The sequence below is a fragment of the Lepisosteus platostomus genome, chromosome 2, assembly GCF_059453375.1.
Source record: "Lepisosteus platostomus isolate fLepPlt1 chromosome 2, fLepPlt1.hap1, whole genome shotgun sequence".
In the NCBI taxonomy this organism is placed as follows: Eukaryota; Metazoa; Chordata; class Actinopteri; order Semionotiformes; family Lepisosteidae; genus Lepisosteus; species Lepisosteus platostomus.
This window is the reverse complement of record NC_142612.1, coordinates 51,262,431-51,280,242: the sequence shown is the minus strand read 5'-3', so window position 1 is coordinate 51,280,242 and position 17,812 is coordinate 51,262,431. Positions and strand designations below refer to the sequence as shown.

Below are 17,812 nucleotides of genomic sequence, written 5' to 3'. Positions count from 1 at the left end.
GTGTAGCGGCAATGCTTGTTAATAAGACAGAATTAAGTGTTGCTGTGCTTTCCCAAATGAGGCCCCATCTCTCTCTTCATCTCTGTGGTGCAGCCACAGAGAAGCTATTCATGCAGGCTGTTTTCTTTTGATAAGGGACAGCTCCCAAAGGGGGATGCACTTAGCTAAGCCTGGCTATCATGATCAATGGTCATCCATTGGCGCCTATCTGTCTAGGGAGTGCCAGATGGACATCTGGACTGCATTCCTAAGTGTCAGGAGTAAGTGACTCATATCTCACCTTGATCAACCAATCAGGGACTGGTAGGGCCGAGTAACCCACGTGGAATTATGATGCCCTTGGAACTTTCAGCCAATGAACGAGCTGAAGTTCCTCCAGGTAAAAACAAGCAACACAGAGGGCCTGAGAGACTATTTCGGACTATTCCAGCAGGAGAATTCTAAGGAGAATTCCAGGGGTGCGAGACAATTCCAGGGTAGGACGGCCCAGGAGCAGAAAGGCTCCCAAGGGCAGGACATTCTCGCAGCGCTCCTCCTGAACATCCTGAGACAACGGACAACCGCGGAACAGCCAGTGTCTCCGAGTGCCAGAACTTTCCTCTGTTCTAAGAGTCTAGAGCGGAGGTTGCCAGAGAGTAACCAGAGGATACACCCGAGGTTAGCATCAGCAGCAAGCCCGTGAACAGGTCGGAACTGTGGACAGCTGAATCACTATTAAGAACTAGCGCTTCATCAGGAACGAACCGGTCTTCTTCCTGACCTGTTGGGACCCACCGTTATCTTTTCTCCTGAGCACAACTTTGCTAGTTAAAGTCAACACTAACTAGCCGGTCAGTGAGCATCAGCAGCGCACCGTCGCAAGCCGCACAGCACAGCCTGGCACCGAGCCAGAGAGCCCGCAGGAGATCTGAATCCCCAGAGATTGGATGAGTATTCAACTTCAATGCATTACAGCTCGAGAATTCAATTGTTATCCCAACCAGTTGATATCAATTTAATTCCTAAGAGTTATGTACTTGTTTTGAGTATCTAATGTAGAAGTTATAACCAAGTTCATTTACGAAACGGTCTAAATGAATGATATACCGAACGTATGTCCTCTTGATATGTGTAACTCTTCGTAACTGACTGAATATATACCTTTTGTATTCTGATAACCCTCTCGATAAGATCTGTTAGGTTTACATGCATATTCTATGTATTAATAAATGTATCCTCGTGTATTAGTACCTGTGTGTGTGCGTTGTTTGAGTTATATCGCATGGTTGGATTCTAAAGCCATTAAAAGAATCACTTTGTGATTTATGGCTACAATTAATAATTGTCCCCGTAAATGCCCAAACCCTACGGAACTGGTGCCTCGTGAGAGCACACTACATGAGCAATGATTTGAAAGACTGAAATATAAAATGTTGCGGTAATCTAGTAGAGGTGTAATTATTTGGCAAACTTCAGGTTTTATTAGTTATTTAGGAGATTTCAAGTTTTATTTTCTAAATATGTTGTAAAGGGAATTTTTCACTCTAAATAGGAAATTCAGTAATTTGTTTAAATGCTGGGGGTTGTGTCTGCCACTGTGGGCATGTAAACAGGCATGTCCAATGCTCCAGACATGCTCCTCATAAGCTGATGGGAAACTTCTTTGCTATTTTTCAATTACTTACACACACCCTCCACTGTGAGTGGTGCTGTACAAAACCCAATGCACAAATACAGTGCAGTCCATAAGTATTTGGACAGCGACACAATTTTTGGTGTTTTGGCTTTGTACTCTAGCACGTTGGATTTGAAATAAAACAATGACTATGAGATAAATGTGTAGAATGTCAGCTTTAATTTGAGGGTATTTACATCTATGTTGGGTGAACCATATAGGAATCACAGCCCTATTTATACATAGTTCCCCCATTTCATGGGACCAAAAGTAATGAGACACATTAACATAACCTTAAATAAAATTTGGCATGTTTGCAAATCCTTTGCAGTTGATAACTGCCTGAAGTCTGCGACCCATAGACATCACCAGACCTTGGGTATCTTCCCTGGTGATGCTCTGTCAGGCCTGTAATTCAATCATTTTTAGTGATTGTTTCGGGGGCTTTTTGCTTTTAGTCTTGTCTTCAGTAAGTGAAATGCATGCTCAATGGGATTCAGGTCAGGCGACTTACTTGGTCAGTCAAAAACATTCCACTTTTTGGCCCTGAAAAACTCCTTAGATGCTTTAGCAGTATGTTTGGGGTAATTGTCCTGCTGCAAGGGGAAGCACTGTCCAATAAGTTTTAAAGCATTTGGTTGGATCTGAGCAGATAAGAGGCTTTTGTACACATTAGAATTCATTCTGCTGCTGCTGTCTGCAGTCACATCATCAATAAAGACAAGTGAACCAGTTCCGCTGGCAGCCATACATGCCCAAGCCATGAACCTACCTTCACCATCTTCCACAGATGAGGTGGTATGCTTTGGATCATGAGTAGTTCCATTTGTTCTCCATAGTTTTCTCTTTTAATCACTTTGGTACAGGTTAATCTTCATATCATCTGTCCATAAGGCTTTTTCCCAGAACTCTAGAGGCTTTTTTATGTACTTTTCACAAACTGTAATCTGGCCTTTCTGTGGCCTTTCATACCAGTGGTTTGAATCTTGTGGTGAACCCTCTGAGATGGTGTATGCTGGTGTATTCTTCTCTTTATGGTAGTCTTTGACACGTCTATGCCTACATCCTGGAGAGTGTTTTTGATCTGTTCAGCAGTCGAAAAGGGGTTTTTCTTCACGATTGAAGGTATTCTTTGGTCATCCACTACTGTGCTCTGCAAGGTTATTGTCAGGATCGCTACTCCCCCTCTTGAGGGCGCTCCAGCCCTTCCTCGTTTTCCCCCATTGTTTACACCTGTTCCTTTGCCCAGCCCCTCTTTAGTTCCACCTTTAAAGCCAGGCGCAGGTGTTTGCCCAAGGCTTCTCATTGAATCCCGTTTCGTGAGAGCCCGGGTCCTGCCGCATCTGGCTCCGTCATGGTTTTAGTTTCCTGTTCCTGATTCCCTGTCCCACTGGTTCCGACCCGGTTCGTGTTTTTAGTTCCTTTGGATGGATCCCCTGGTCTTGGACTCCTGTTTTAGATTTCCCCTTTGGATATACGCTTGGATTGTTCGCCTTGGATTCACTCCCCCTGGACACCTGCACTCATCGGACACGCCCCCCGTCTCCAGACCCTTCTCCTGCATGACTATTTTACCCTATTGTATCCTCACAATTCCGGATCGTGTCGTCCGCATAGGGCCCGGAAAAAACTGATCGTTACAGTTATTTGCTATTGCTAAGCTCACCAGTGCATTCTTGCTTCTTAACAATGTACTAAACAGTTGGTTTTGACACACCTAATGTTTTGGCTATGTCTCTGATTGATTTATTCTGATTTTTCAGCCTCATGATGGCCCACTTTACGGGCATTAACATTTCTTTGGTCTTCATGTTAAGAGCCAACAGCAACAGACTCCAGATGCAAATGCTACATCTAGAATCAACTGTAGACCTTTTGTTAGCTCATTTGTGCATGAACTAATGATGCAGCAACACACAGCTGGCCAAGAAACAACTGAGCAGCCAATTGTCCAATTACTTTTGGTCTCCTAAAATGGGAGAACTATGTATTAAAAGGGCTTTGATTCTTATATGTTTCAGACAATATAGACGTAAATACCATCGAATTAAAGCTGACATTCGGCACTTTAACCTCATAGACATTGTTTCATTTCAAATCCAATGTGCTGGAGTACAGAGCCAAAACAATAAAAATAGAATAGAGAATAGAGAAGATTACACAAAAATAAGTCTATCATTCAGAGAAGGGTGAAGGTCTGAACCTAGTTTCAGTTGCCTTTGAGTTTAGTTTCTGTTGCCTTTCTGTCATGGCAGTTGAGAAACCGTTCTTTGAGAACAGAGACAGAGAGATCAGTGTGATCATGGCTGTCTGAGGTTAATAATAGAAACTATGGTGAAATTAAAAACTATTTTTCCAAGCCCATAGTTTCTCATTTGTTGTTTATATTATTTTCTGCTCGATGACTGTCAGCCCATACCTAGTACCAGTTGGTTATCTCTCATGGCTTGTATTTAAACCATTATGTACTGGTTCCTTCAGAAGAGAAAGAAACTTCACAGGAAAAACAATTGCATACAGTGTGTCCAGTCAAGGATACAAACTCCACCACACAGAATATTGAGAAAAACATTTGCTGGCTGCTAAAATCACTGATTTCATTGAAATGTAAATGAGTGCTTTCTTCCAGATATGGTAACAGTGTCTGGTACCTATTTTTTGTTTAACACATTTTATAACAGTTTTACTTTTTCTTTCATTCTGTGTGTTCTTTTGTTCCGTGTGAAACAGATTCTCCACAGTGCCCAGTAAAATCACGTTTTCATGCTTGTTTAATATTTTTATGCTCTTTATTTGATCAGAGTCAACCACAGAGAAACCACTCCATTCAGAATGTGAAAGAATCTAATACCAGATTTCTTTATAATTTAAGCAATGATGTTTTTCCAAAATAAATTGTAAAATAGATACAGGTTTGATTTAAAGTCACACATGTTATTCTAAAGAAATTATAAAACCCTTGAAAACATGTGGCTATTTCCCCCTTTTTACTCAGAATTGTATAAAAAGTCAAACAAGCTTTCAACAGTCATCATGTTGAAGGTTTCCACCTTAATTTCCCTCCTTTTCCACATGCTCTGCTTTACTGGAGATTTCAGTAAGAATTATGAAAATAACATCTTTCTGCAGTTCATTTGTGGCATACAGAATAAGTGTTCAGTGGAAGTCAAAGAAATTGCATTGCTATTATTAAGGATGTGTAAAAGACAAAATGATTTATTAATTTGATATCATCTCAGCTCAGCTGAAAGATACAAGAATTTAAAATAATCAATTTCTTTAGAATAATAAAACTTTTATAGTACCACCACAGAGATTTTTTATATATAACTATCCATTTAGCAGATGACTAATGGTTAATACAATTTGGAGAGAAATTGAATGTGAATAGTGACCCCTTAGAGAATCTAAAAAGATATTTTGTTGATTGATGTTTTTTTTGTGAGATGAGTACTAAATAACCTCAATTGCATATTTAATCAAATTCCAATTCCTTAGCATTTGGAGACAAACTTGCCACACTACCAATAAATATTTTAAGACACACAAATGCTTTTTTTGAAATTTGTAAATGGGAGTTCATGTTAAGACTAGACATATTCACTCTCCTTCTGGGGCTTTCAATATTTATTCAGCACATACATATTCTTTATGTATTTTATCTTTACATACACATCTAAGATAAAGAACTCTCACGTGAAAATAGCTCAAATAAAAGTTCATTCAAGAGGAAATAACTGTGGGGATTTTTTGCTGTAAGTGCTTTGGAGAATACAGCCCTGTGTATACTGTACCCCCACATCATGGTAGATTAAGCTATTTGATCAGATTATATTTTTGAAACAAGCAGGTTATTGTAATATTGCTGCTCATAATGGAGTATTGCAGCAGCCTGGAGTCATAAGGTTAACATAAGAGCAGCCAATGGAAATAGGCAAACACAATCCAGAGATGTGTTCTAGCAAAGCAAGGATGAAATCTAAGTAGACACTGTTGTGGAGAACAGGGAGAATCCAAAGGCATGGTTGAGACAAGCTATAAAGATCCATTAGTGTGAAAGACTAGAGCAAGCATAGGGAAAATCCAAAGGCAAGGTTGAGACAAAGCGAAGCTAGGAATCCAGAGAGTGGAGGAAACCTCCAATGGAGGTAATACAACGCTTGAGAACTCAACTGAAGCTCCAGGCAAAACTGTATAACAGGGCCCCGGGCAAGGCCAAAACAGATTTTAAATGGGCTGATCCACTTGAGAAAAATGTGGTAGTAAATGGCACACAGGTGGAACAGGCTTCAAGTCTGTTTGTGTACCGGCAACCGGCTGACTGACAGGTGAGTAGAGCCATCATGAGTTACCATGGTAAAGCTAGTTTCCTTTGCAGTGCTCCAGTGGAGGAGAACATGACAGTAATTAATTCATCTTGAAATGGCTCTTTCCTCCCTGGAGACAGGCACAACCTCCAGAACACTCAATTACACTGCTTGTACTGGACCTGGGAATACACAGCCTGTCTGTCCATCTCAGTCATCTTCCTCCCAGGCCTAGAATTACTCTCAGTAAAACTCAAGGCAGCGTGATTCAGCACTTCTGTGTCCTGGTTCTAAAAAAGAGAAAAGGAGTTACACATACTGTAAATCAGATAATGCCTAACTTTATGTAATTTAACTGCACACAATTTACACATTTATTCTACTAATGTTCTATATTCTTTTGTTTTTGTTGTTTCAAATACCAACAAAAAATAATGCAAAACTACTGTATGTTTAATGAAGTGATGTCCAAGTGGCAGAAAAAAAGAAAGGGAAAACATTTTCAGCTCATTTATTCTTTAGTGAAGGGTTTCAAATGATTAATAATTATTCAATAATTCAATTAAAAAAACTATTCTGTATGAATTAACACATGTTCTTTAAACCTTTTATGTTAGAAATTGAATAATTTAATTATTTTCAGAGGTTGCTGTTGTACCTGTTTGTAAATTGAGCTTTCTCTCGTGCACTGATGGAAAAATGCACCAAGATGTGTATCTTTGGAGAAAGCTGAAAACAGAATGAGAAAAATTAGCCTTTGTGCACAGTAACAACAGCAAAACGAATTATATAAGTGTCAATTTTCCTAGTAAAATATGATTTTGAATGATGAGTTATTATTATTTGTGATTCATCTGCACATTGCTTTCCAACACTAATGAGTCTCGTGACTTGGCATGTGGCTTGCAGTGATGCCAGTAAAGATCCTTGTATTCTTCCAGTACATTTGCATTTAGGGACTGTGGAGCTCACAAATGACAAATTGGCTGTGCATGCTGGCATGTTGTAGGAGCAGGACTGGATGTCTCATTTCATTAGACAAGTCTAAAAATATCTGGAAATTTCAAATTGGGTGGGGAAACAGTAAAAAACTGTAGATAGATGTATCTATAAATACTGTATGTTAAGAAACCAAAAAACCTTGTAGTAGAACATTTAATTAAAATTTATATTTATATGGAATTTTACCACTGAAGGGAAATCTTAGTACCTGAGCATAAAAAGAATAGGAGCATACTGTAACGCATGTGAAGGCCATAAACGATATTCATTTTGGAACTTAAACATTCAGTATATGGCTGGTCTCGGTACTTTAAAGAAAACATACACACCAGTATTCCATTTCTCCCTAAACATTTTAAGCATCGACGTCTTTAAGTAACGTGATACCGGAGTTAACAAGCATACTTTTAGAATTTGATTAAAAGGGAATATAATATGGAATCGCGTATCTAAAGAAATTAATAACGATATAATTATATTCATGTACCGCAACACAAGAATAGTACACACTGTACATTGTCTGTTGATAATGTTTCTGTAGTGCTTTTTCAGCACACTGGATGTGACCGCACCGGTGGCACTGTGGGTTAGGTTCCTGACTCCTGTGTCAGATGGTCTGTGATCAAATCCCACTGTGGAACCCTGACTTTTTTTTAACAAACATTTCTTTGAAAAAATGAAACATTTCCCTTGGTCAGAGATTAAATAAAACCTCACTCGCACCAAACAAATTTATATTTCTAAATATCACAACATGATCGAATGTAAGTCATTTTAATAACAATGAATAGTCACCTATGCGTTACGAAATAAACATTTATATTGATTTGAATCGCGTTTTGATTTAAATCGTAAACGCATGTTTAAATATATGTGTTTTTTGATTCACAATCAGACAAATGCAACATAAATTGATATCTTTGTCTTCTAAGTATCTTAATAAACTTTCAGCATACAGATGCAGCCATTCAAAGTGCGCGGTACAGACACGTACTGGAGGTAATTGGCTACGGCGTCGTGCATCGTGACGCGCGATGACGCAAAATACCGCGGTGCGTGATTGGTTGACCGACAGGGGCACTCGTGGTCCGTTGGTCTGTCGTAGAAAGACTTACTGTAAACGTCTTTACTGTGCCCGTTGTAGATATTGAATTTTACCACTGAAGGGAAGTCTTAGTAGCTGAGCATAAAAAGAATAGGAGCATACTGTAACGCGTGTGAAGGCCATAAATGATATTAATTTTGGAACATAAACATACAGTATATAGCTGGTCTCGGAACTTTAAAGAAAAAAATACACACCAGTATTCCATTTCTCCCTAAATATTGTAAGCTTCGAAGTCTTTAACTAACGTGATACCGGAGTCAACAAGCATACTTTTAGAATTTGATTAAAAGGGAATATAATATGGAATCGCGTATCTCAAGATTTTAATAACGGTATGATTATATCCGTGTACTGCGGCAGGGCTGTGTAGGGCTGTTTCGCCTGCCTGTTCATGCGAGCTGTCTTGTAGCCTACTGGTCTAGGTGCGTGACTACCACCTGGCAGGTTGTGTGTTCGAATCCAGCTGGTGCTGGACTTTTCATTTTTATTTATTTTTTAATCGCGTAACATAAACATATTACCGTATGCAAACTGTACTGTATACAGTATGTATATGTATATTTAATGTCTTAACTGTGCCCGTTTAAGTATTGAATATTCATATCTAATTTTACCACTGAAGGGAAATCTAAGTAGCTGAGCATAAAAAGAATAGGAGCATACTGTAACGCGTGTGAAGTCCATAAACGATATTAATTTTGGAACATAAACATACAGTATATGGCTGGTCTCGGTACTTTAAAGAAAAAAATACACACCATTATTCCATTTCTCCCTAAACATTGTAAGCTTCGAAGTCTTTAACTAACGTGATACCGGAGTCAACAAGCATACTTTTAGAATTTGATTAAAAGGGAATATAATATGGAATCGCGTATCTCAAGAAATTAATAACGATATAATTATATTCATGTTGCAAAAGAACTGCAACGGACATAAAAACTCCCTTGCTTTTAACAGAGCGTTCCATAATTTCTAACTACGAAAATGCCAGGTGAAAGGATTTGTAAACATATTTTGTTAAAGCAAGTCAGTTTTTTCCGCAACACATAAAATACATTTTTCCAAGAAAGTTTAGCCTTTGTCACTAATGAAACCACTAAATAAAGACATAAATATAGAATCTTAAGATTTGTTTTATTTAATGTTGGTAGCAGGATGAACTGTCAGAGTGTATATTTTGTTGCAGAGTTGCTGCAAGATGTTAACAGTGAAAAAGGTATTTAGAAATGAGTTATTTCAAGATGAAAAAGAAAACATACACGAAACATGGTTTCATTATGACCAGAATCGGTCTTGAGATATTTTTAACTTGATTTACAGTATTTGATAGGTATGTCTTAACACCGATACTACAGTGCTTAAGTACTGCTCACGTATATGTTTCTAGGTTTATATTATGCATTTCATACGGTCAAATTACTTTTGAGCAACTAATAAGAAGCGCGAAACGGTATGCGTTTTAGTTTCGTTTTGTGCTGGGACCCGTGGATTGATTAGAGATATCAAGTACATACAAGTCATTTTTTAAATGTTGTAGTTCATCTTGAAAAAATGTTACGAGTACATCATCTATCAACAATTACACAGGTTCTGTTTCCATATTGCGGATTTTGGTTACGTAATATTATTTTCTAGATTTCACGTTGTGAATATGATGGGATGTTTCTAAAAATCCATCCACCAGGCCACCACTGCGTCACACCACACAGCTGCCAGCGCACTTCACCGTGCCAGGCCACCACTGCGTCACACCACACAGCTGCCAGCGCACTTCACCGTGCCAGGCCACCTAGACCAGTAGGCTACAAGACAACTTGCATGAACAGGGAGGCGAAACAGCCTTACACAGCCCTGCCGCAGTACATGGATATAATCATACCGTTATTAAATTCTTGAGATACGCGATTCCATATTATATTCCCTTTTAATCAAATTCTAAAAGTATGCTTGTTCACTCCGGTATCACGTTAGTTCAAGACTTCGAAGCTTACAATGTTTAGGGAGAAATGGAATACTGGTGTGTATTTTTTTCTTTAAAGTGCCGATTCCTGGAACACCCCTCTGAAGTGGTTCCATAAAATCTGGTATACGGAAAAGAAAGCGTTGATAAATACAAGTGTCTTTTAATACACTCTTTGCTGTGCTCTTGAGGATCCTTGTGATATTTTAAGCTCTAGTTGAATGATAGGTGTCGCATTTTAAATCATTTTCGTAGTTAGAAATTATGAAACGCCCTGTTAAAAGCAAGGAAGTTTTTATGCCCGTTGAAGTAAAACAAAATGCCTGACAAAGTATGGCTTGGACAGATTCCAAGTGCTTGTACAAATGTGCTAAAGAAATTATACTTTGAGTATACAGCTTGTCCAAAGTCATCCATTATTAATACTATTAGTAATATCTTCAGTAAAGGCTTTGATGCATAAATATTTCTGATAAAGGTAGGTTGTGTACTTTTGTCCAACTGAGCAATCTTGCTTTCATAAAATATACCAACATTTGAATGACTGATGATTAACATGCTGTAATACACAGTTCAAAATTAAAGGCTCAAATGCTGTACATGAGAGGTTAAGCTCCCCCTGGCGGTTTTACAAGGCGATGCCGGATAGTTAGTCACGTGACACACATGAACTGCGTGATACCCCGGTGGGCGTGTCGCGGTATGCCGCGAAATACCTCACCCATTTTGAATGGCTGCATCTGTAGCTTTCTCCCCATTTAGATTTATTTTTCGTGGGATCTTGTGATCAAACGTGGGAAGATTAGATTGTAATCATTTTTATTTTTTAAATACATTTTATAAAAGTGTAATCTATGCTAAAAAGTTGTACACCACCTGCTATAAAGATACATATTGTAATACTTTCGAGTTCGGATAGGACAGACACGAGAACTCAGACTTGCGGAGTTAAAGCAAGTTAAAGCCTTGATTTTATATATCACCTTTAAAAGTGGAATCTCAAAGCAAAGTAAATACCCCACACTGATTGTCATGCTAATAAAGCACCTTGAATTGAATTGAATTGAGAGAGAGAGGGGGGAGGGCGAGCGAGAGAGCCAGGACAGACATGCAAATAAGATACACTCCACAGACATTCACAACAGCGACATATCATAAAACGTTTGCACATATAGTTAAGTTATTACCTGGTATCTAAGGAAAATAGCAGTATAACTTTGTTCATGCACAAACAGTGGCATGTTACATTATAATTTGGGTGTCTCCTCTTGCCAGAAAGCTCTAAATTGCATTTTGAGTGCGGTTTTTGACTTTTTCTAAATTGCAACCCATAAATAAAGATTTAAAGATGGAATCTGTCCAAGCCCTACTTTGTCAGGCATTTTCTTTTACTGCAACGGACACAAAAACTCTCTTGCTTTTAACAGAGCATTTCATAATTTCTAACTATGAAATTTATTTAAACTGCAACACTTATCATTCATTCCATTCCATTCCATTATCAGTCTTCCATTTCTTCCTAAACATTTTAAGCATGAAAGTTAAATGAAACGGTACCCAAATATGCGATTGCTGTATTGGATGAATTTTAATTTTAAAAAATTATTTAACACGAAAATTAAGCTGGAAATCTCGCCCCCTTCTACTATGAAAATACCTGTGAAACTGGTTTAATTCGTCACAGCCTGCACTCCCGCAGAGAGGGGGGTTGTACTCGTTAATGTCTTAGCCGGAACACATCATTATATCTCATTTTGTATTTCTTTAAAAAAAACGTTTGCCCAGCCACTATTGCTGTTATTGTTTTTATCCTGTAAAGCGCTTTGGGGAGCACAGCTTTCTCACCACTTAGATTACTTTTTGATACCATCCTTACACAAAGCAGAAACACAAAGCAGAAACTTCTTGTATTTTCCGATACAAGTGGAAAGATTACAGATTTTAATCGTCTTTTTTCGGAACCAGGGAAAATCTGATCATGTTTCTCTATAACAATAATAAAAAACTTTATTTTACATATCACCTTTAAAAGTGGCATCTCAAAACAATACAGTAGATGTAATCCACAGATTACAAAGTAAATACCCAGAGAAAACGGGTATAGAAAATAAAATGCTTTTATGCTTCAGTGGTAAAATTCCATATAAATATTCAATACTTAAACGGGCACAGTTAAGACATTAAATATACATATACATACTGTATACAGTACAGTTTGCATACAGTAATATGTTTATGTTCCTAAATCAATCTCTTTTATGAGCATGTGAAAGGTATGGTGAATCGATTCTCAAAAATTACTGTACTTTGCATGATTGGAAACAAATGCGTGATTGCGAAATGCTGTGGTGTTACTTTTACAAAGACGGTCAATGAAAAAAAGAATGAGGACCAGGGCAATACTTTGAGTTTACACTTACAGCTTGTCCAAGGTCATTCATTATTAATACTATTAGTAATATCTTCGTTAAAGACTTTGATGGCGACAGCTCAAACATGAGAGGTTGAGCTTTATTAGCTCCACCTTGCAGAAATTCCGGATACTATTATTTTGCTTGCGGTATTATAGGAGAATTTACGGTAACTAGCCGTATTTACCGGTAACTCACGGTAGACTGCGTACAGTGCATAATGCGGTATCGCCAGCGCATTTTGAATGGGTGCATCTGTATGAGTAATAACAATACCTGTTATCTCCAGAACTGTCCCATTCCCAAACACTATCTCCCAGCATGTGACCACAGCACAAAAGTAAATCCCAGCATCAGACGGGCTGAGGTTTCTCTTGGGGAGGTTATAGACACAGCTCTGTGCTGGAAGCTTAGCTTTAGAGCTCCCCTCACACTGATCACTCCTCTTTCCATGAGTGTAAATTACTCCTGGGAGGGATTCTTCTGATCCAATCCTTAACCAATACACATCGGGCTCTCCTTCAAAGGTCTCAGTGTGTAGTGTACACTGGATAGTAACATCATCTCCTGGCTTGACTGGGACAGATACAGGCTGCTGCACAACATTCCTGCTCACAGATTCTGATTCTAAAATAAACATTTATCAATGTTTATCCATTTGTGTTATCAACGGAAAGTTTACTAAACATTTTTCAAATATAAATACCAAACAAATAACATATAATGGATTCACCTTGTATTATACAGTATTATTATATTCTATCAGATAAATATACATGAACATGAAAATATAAACATATAAACATTCAGTCCTGTATGCATAAAACACATTCATATCTGAAACATGTCACCGAACATGAAGGAAGAAGTTAAACCATTTCTTTTACCTGAAAGCATCAGAAAGGTTCCATTCCCAAAACATATTAAGTTTAAGAAGCTGACTCCACAATAATATACTGCAACATCTCCTGGTTCAGTGTTTGAAAGTGTTAGATTGAAGCTGGTCTTACTCTTCTGCACTGTAAAACGGGGTTTATCTTTAAATTCTTAATGAAACACAGTCCCTTCAGAATTGGAATAGGAATGTACTATGTTCTGTGGAGCCTGTCCGAAGGACTGCTTGAACCAAATCCAGTGAGCCATCTTATCTTGTTGTGGAAGATAGCACTCCAGAGTGAAAGAGTCTCCTAGTCGCACTGAAGATTTGAGAGGAGGCTGAGAGATGTCTTCCATCAGAGAGACAACTTTAAAACATAAAATATTTTTTTGTGGCTCACACATAGAACTCAACATAACAGAAAAATTATATTTCACCTACTGTGCAAGCATAAACAGAAAAATAATATTCTTAAGACCTTAAAGTATATGGTAAATGTACTTCATGTGTTAATACATATTTTTTATATGTCTCTTTAATACATGGTAAATTAATGAATGATACTTGGTCATAAAGGTGCCTATAATTCATCATAACCAAAATAAACAAAGTCAATTCCTGTTTTCAATAATATTTTCATTGTGCAATGCTCGTTTCTTTATTTGTCTAACAAATTTCCGATTGTAAAGTTTAAAAACAAAATCTTATTTTAAACACATTAGTTTTTAATAACGTAGGGGATGCCTCTTAAAGTATAATTTTGTTATTTAAAATTTTATAGTTTTGTCCCAGAGAAACAAAACAACTCTAATAATTCAAATTAATAGAAATAAAATCACAACATCCCAAAATCTTTATGTAAAAAATAAAGTTAAAAAAATATTTGTTACTATTTGACACTAAATAGCTTTTCTCTGTTATAAAACACCAGACTTACAAACTTTTGAGAAAAGCAGAAAAGTTGTGCACAGTCTGTCCATCACAGTGGTTCCTCTGTTTTTGGTTGTTCTTACACACTGCTGACTGGCAGTATGGGATTGCAGAGCACCTGACACACACATTTCTCTGGTAACTGCTTGGGAGGGTAGCACACACGTCATATGTGCGGGGATGCATATGGTCAATTACTGACATGTGTAGGGGTAAGTGGAAACACGCCCACAGATATTTTCGTATGTGTTATATAATACCTTCAGGTGTGTCAATGCAGACACTAAACCCATCCACAAAAGGCACAGATTTAATTTGTTAGACCTTTTGTCTAATGTGAGTTACAAGTTTAACAATACTGTACATATAATTTAAATTCAAATAGGTATAAAGATTTGAGTTTGTCATTTTAGATAATGTACTGCAGGAGTTCCTATAATCGAGAAAGTGATAAGTCAAATGTGTCTGACAGTAAATGTAAGTAACACAAAAACAGTATAGCACAGGAAGAGCAACATATCATTAGATTGTATAATGTTTGGTGTGCTGATGGCTTTTGAAGTTTCTCGCTCCTTGTCCTTTTGTAGTTTTTACAAGAGTTTGTTATTGTCATTTAGTTGAAATTCCTTCCTGGTTGAGATAGGCCTACCTAGCCTACCTGGTATTATATACTCCTACAGATCGCCAAAGAAAGTTCTGTGGTGGTTGTGGTTATAAGAATAAATAAGGTCTGCCAGAACATTAATAGACTGGAATGTGTTTTTGTGGGTAGAATACCTCCATACCTTTGTTTTCATAGCTCTGTCGAACCATACTACTGATATGTAGATTTTTTTAGGAGAACTACCCTACCTAAATGATTTTGAATGATCAGGTCATTCCTTCTTTATATTCAGCTGTCAATAGAGCTGCTCAACTGTACTTAGAAGTGTAGAATTATGAACTTTCTATATATAAAGAAGTCAGGGCTTTGAAACTGTGACAAAATCACAGTGTATGTATGTATGTGGAATTCTTAATGAATCCCTAGTTTACTTTATGTATTTGAATCTCTAATTTATTTTATACCTATTTTACTCATGTGGTTAAATAAATGGGTAAAGAATATTGAGATTGGGCAGTCCTGTCCTGACGTTTGCTCTTCACTGTATAGGTTGATGGAAACATGTCCATGACCAAAAGATATTTCAAAGGAAGTCAGAAAAAGAGTAGTTGATGTTTATCAGTCTGGTGTGGGTCAATAAACCATTTCTAAACATTTAGGACTTCCATTCACTGACAGGCAAATGTAAAATATTCAAGACCATGATAACCATGCCCAGAAAAAGTTATCCTGCGAAGATGTGCACATGAGCAACCAGGAACAATATCTAGGTAACTTATCTAGGTATCTAGGTAAGGATCTGCAGGCCTCTCCCCAGTAAACGTGTTCATTCTTCAACCACTAGAAAAGACTGAAAATAAATGGTTTTCATGGGAGGATAGCCAAGAAGAAAGCATTGCTCTCTAAAAAAGATAATTGCCACTTGTTTCATGATCACTAAAGAGCACATGGATGAGTCACAAGACTACTGGAAGGATGTTCTCTGGACAGTTGAGTTCAGTTGAGTTAAATGTTTTGACCACAATTAGCAATGATTGAACATTGCCTTCCAACAGAAGTATCTCATCCTGACTGCCAGTCATGGTGGTAGGAGTATTATGGTTTGGTTGGGGCTGCTTTTCTGCCACAAGATCCAGGCAGCTTCCATTATTGACAGAACCAAGAAATCTGCAGTGTATCAGTGAAGTGGGTAATGCCACGAGACAATGATCCTTCACATCATCTACATCAGAATGGATGAGGAAGCAGTAATAAATAATTTTGGATCAGCCAAATCAATATCTGAATTTAAACCCCATGTTATGACTCGGGGTGCTATCTGCATGGAGTTTGTATGTTCTCTCCTTGTTTACATGGGTTTTATGAGTGTGTGCATGTCTCTGTTTGTGTCTGTGTGCCTGCCCTATGCAAGACAGGTATCTCCCAGAAAATGGATGGGTGGATGAAGTATTATGGCAGGAACTGAAACAAGCTGCTCGTGCAAAGAAAACCTCCACTGTCTTTGAAATGAAGCAGTTATATATTGAATGGTTGTGCAGAATTCCTAAAAATCAATGTGAAACAATAAACAGTTACTGCTATTGAGAAGTTAATTGCTGCTCAGATTAATGATTTACATGAGTAAATAATAATAATAATTTATATGGTGCCTTTAAAAGTAGCTTCTCAAAGCACTTTATAGTAAGACAAAATAACAAAGATAGGAAATATGCAGTTGAAGATTCAAGGAGAAGGTACAGACAACAATTAAATAAAAGCATTCATGAAGTAGATCTGGCTTTTAAAGTGCTCAGGGAACATGACTCTGATATCCTTGGGGATAGAATTCCTGTCAGCTATAAAATGTAAATGATGTTGGGGGTTAAACATGACACTAGAGTTAAAATGAAGGTTGCAAGGTGGGGAGTAGGAAGACAACATGTAAGTTGTACAACAGTACTGAGGTGTAGAGACTTACATGAGGGTGAGGTGAGCATGAGAATTTGATTTTGAATTTGACAGGAAACCTGATGGGAACCCAATGCAGGGACTCCAGGACTAGAGTAATGTGATCCCTTTCACACAACATGGTCTGGATTCTGCCTGCCAAATTCTGAAGTTTGTTCAGTTTTGCATATGTGGGTCAAACATCAAGCATGGATCAAATATCACCCCCAAATTCTTCAATTTAGATTGAAATTCAACTACAGTGTCATCCACAGATAGGGTTAATGCATTGGCTTTACATAGTCACTTTTTTCTTTTTTTTGTTGGTGATGCAATCAAGAGAGTGCAGAGACAGTCACCTCAGTGTCAGGTTTAGTATGGATGTAGATTTGACTATTATCAGCATAGAAAACCAGACCATGTGATCTTTACTAATGACCAAGTGGGAGCATATAAATGGTAAATAGTAGGGGTGCAGTATCGAACCCTGAGGGACACTAGACTTAAAGGAACCCAACTTCAGAACTGAAACCCCCAAGAGAGACAAAGTGTCAGCAATCATTAAGGTAAGAGTGGAACCATTTAAGAGAAATGTCAGAAATGCAAATTACAGTCTCATTTACTGTTGAATCATTCTGAAAAATAAAATAACTCTTCCACTTCATCCAATTCAGGGTCATGGGGGAGCTGGAGCCTACCCCAGTAAGCAACAAGTCTAAGGCACAATACAATCTGGACATCACAGGGTAGATACACACGTAGTGGCAATGGTTATTAATAAGACAGAATTAAGTGTTGCTGTGCTTTCCTAAATGAGGCCCCATCTCTCTTTCTTATCTCTGTGCTGCAGCCACAGAGAAGCTATTCATGTAGTTCTGATTTAGGGTGTTTTCTCTCAGATAAGGAGCAGCTCCCAAATGGGGATGTGCCCAGCCATGATGGCTATCATGGTCAATTGCCATTCCTGGCGCCTATCTGTATGTGAGATTCTTGGGAACATCTGGATTGCAGTCCTAGATGTCAGAGGTCA

At 37.8% G+C, this 17,812-nt stretch overlaps 1 pseudogene across 1 annotated transcript; it reads right to left on the bottom strand.

Moving 5' to 3' along the window:
• Positions 1–6,119: 6,119 nt before the first annotated feature.
• LOC148676432 (immunoglobulin kappa light chain-like) lies at positions 6,120–14,896 on the bottom strand (annotated as a pseudogene). The gene is made up of 5 exons (XR_015941092.1): positions 14,260–14,896; positions 13,333–13,689; positions 12,722–13,072; positions 6,620–6,690; positions 6,120–6,251 (listed from the first exon to the last, which is right to left on the bottom strand). The product of XR_015941092.1 is annotated as an immunoglobulin kappa light chain-like (transcript).
• Positions 14,897–17,812: the final 2,916 nt, after the last annotated feature.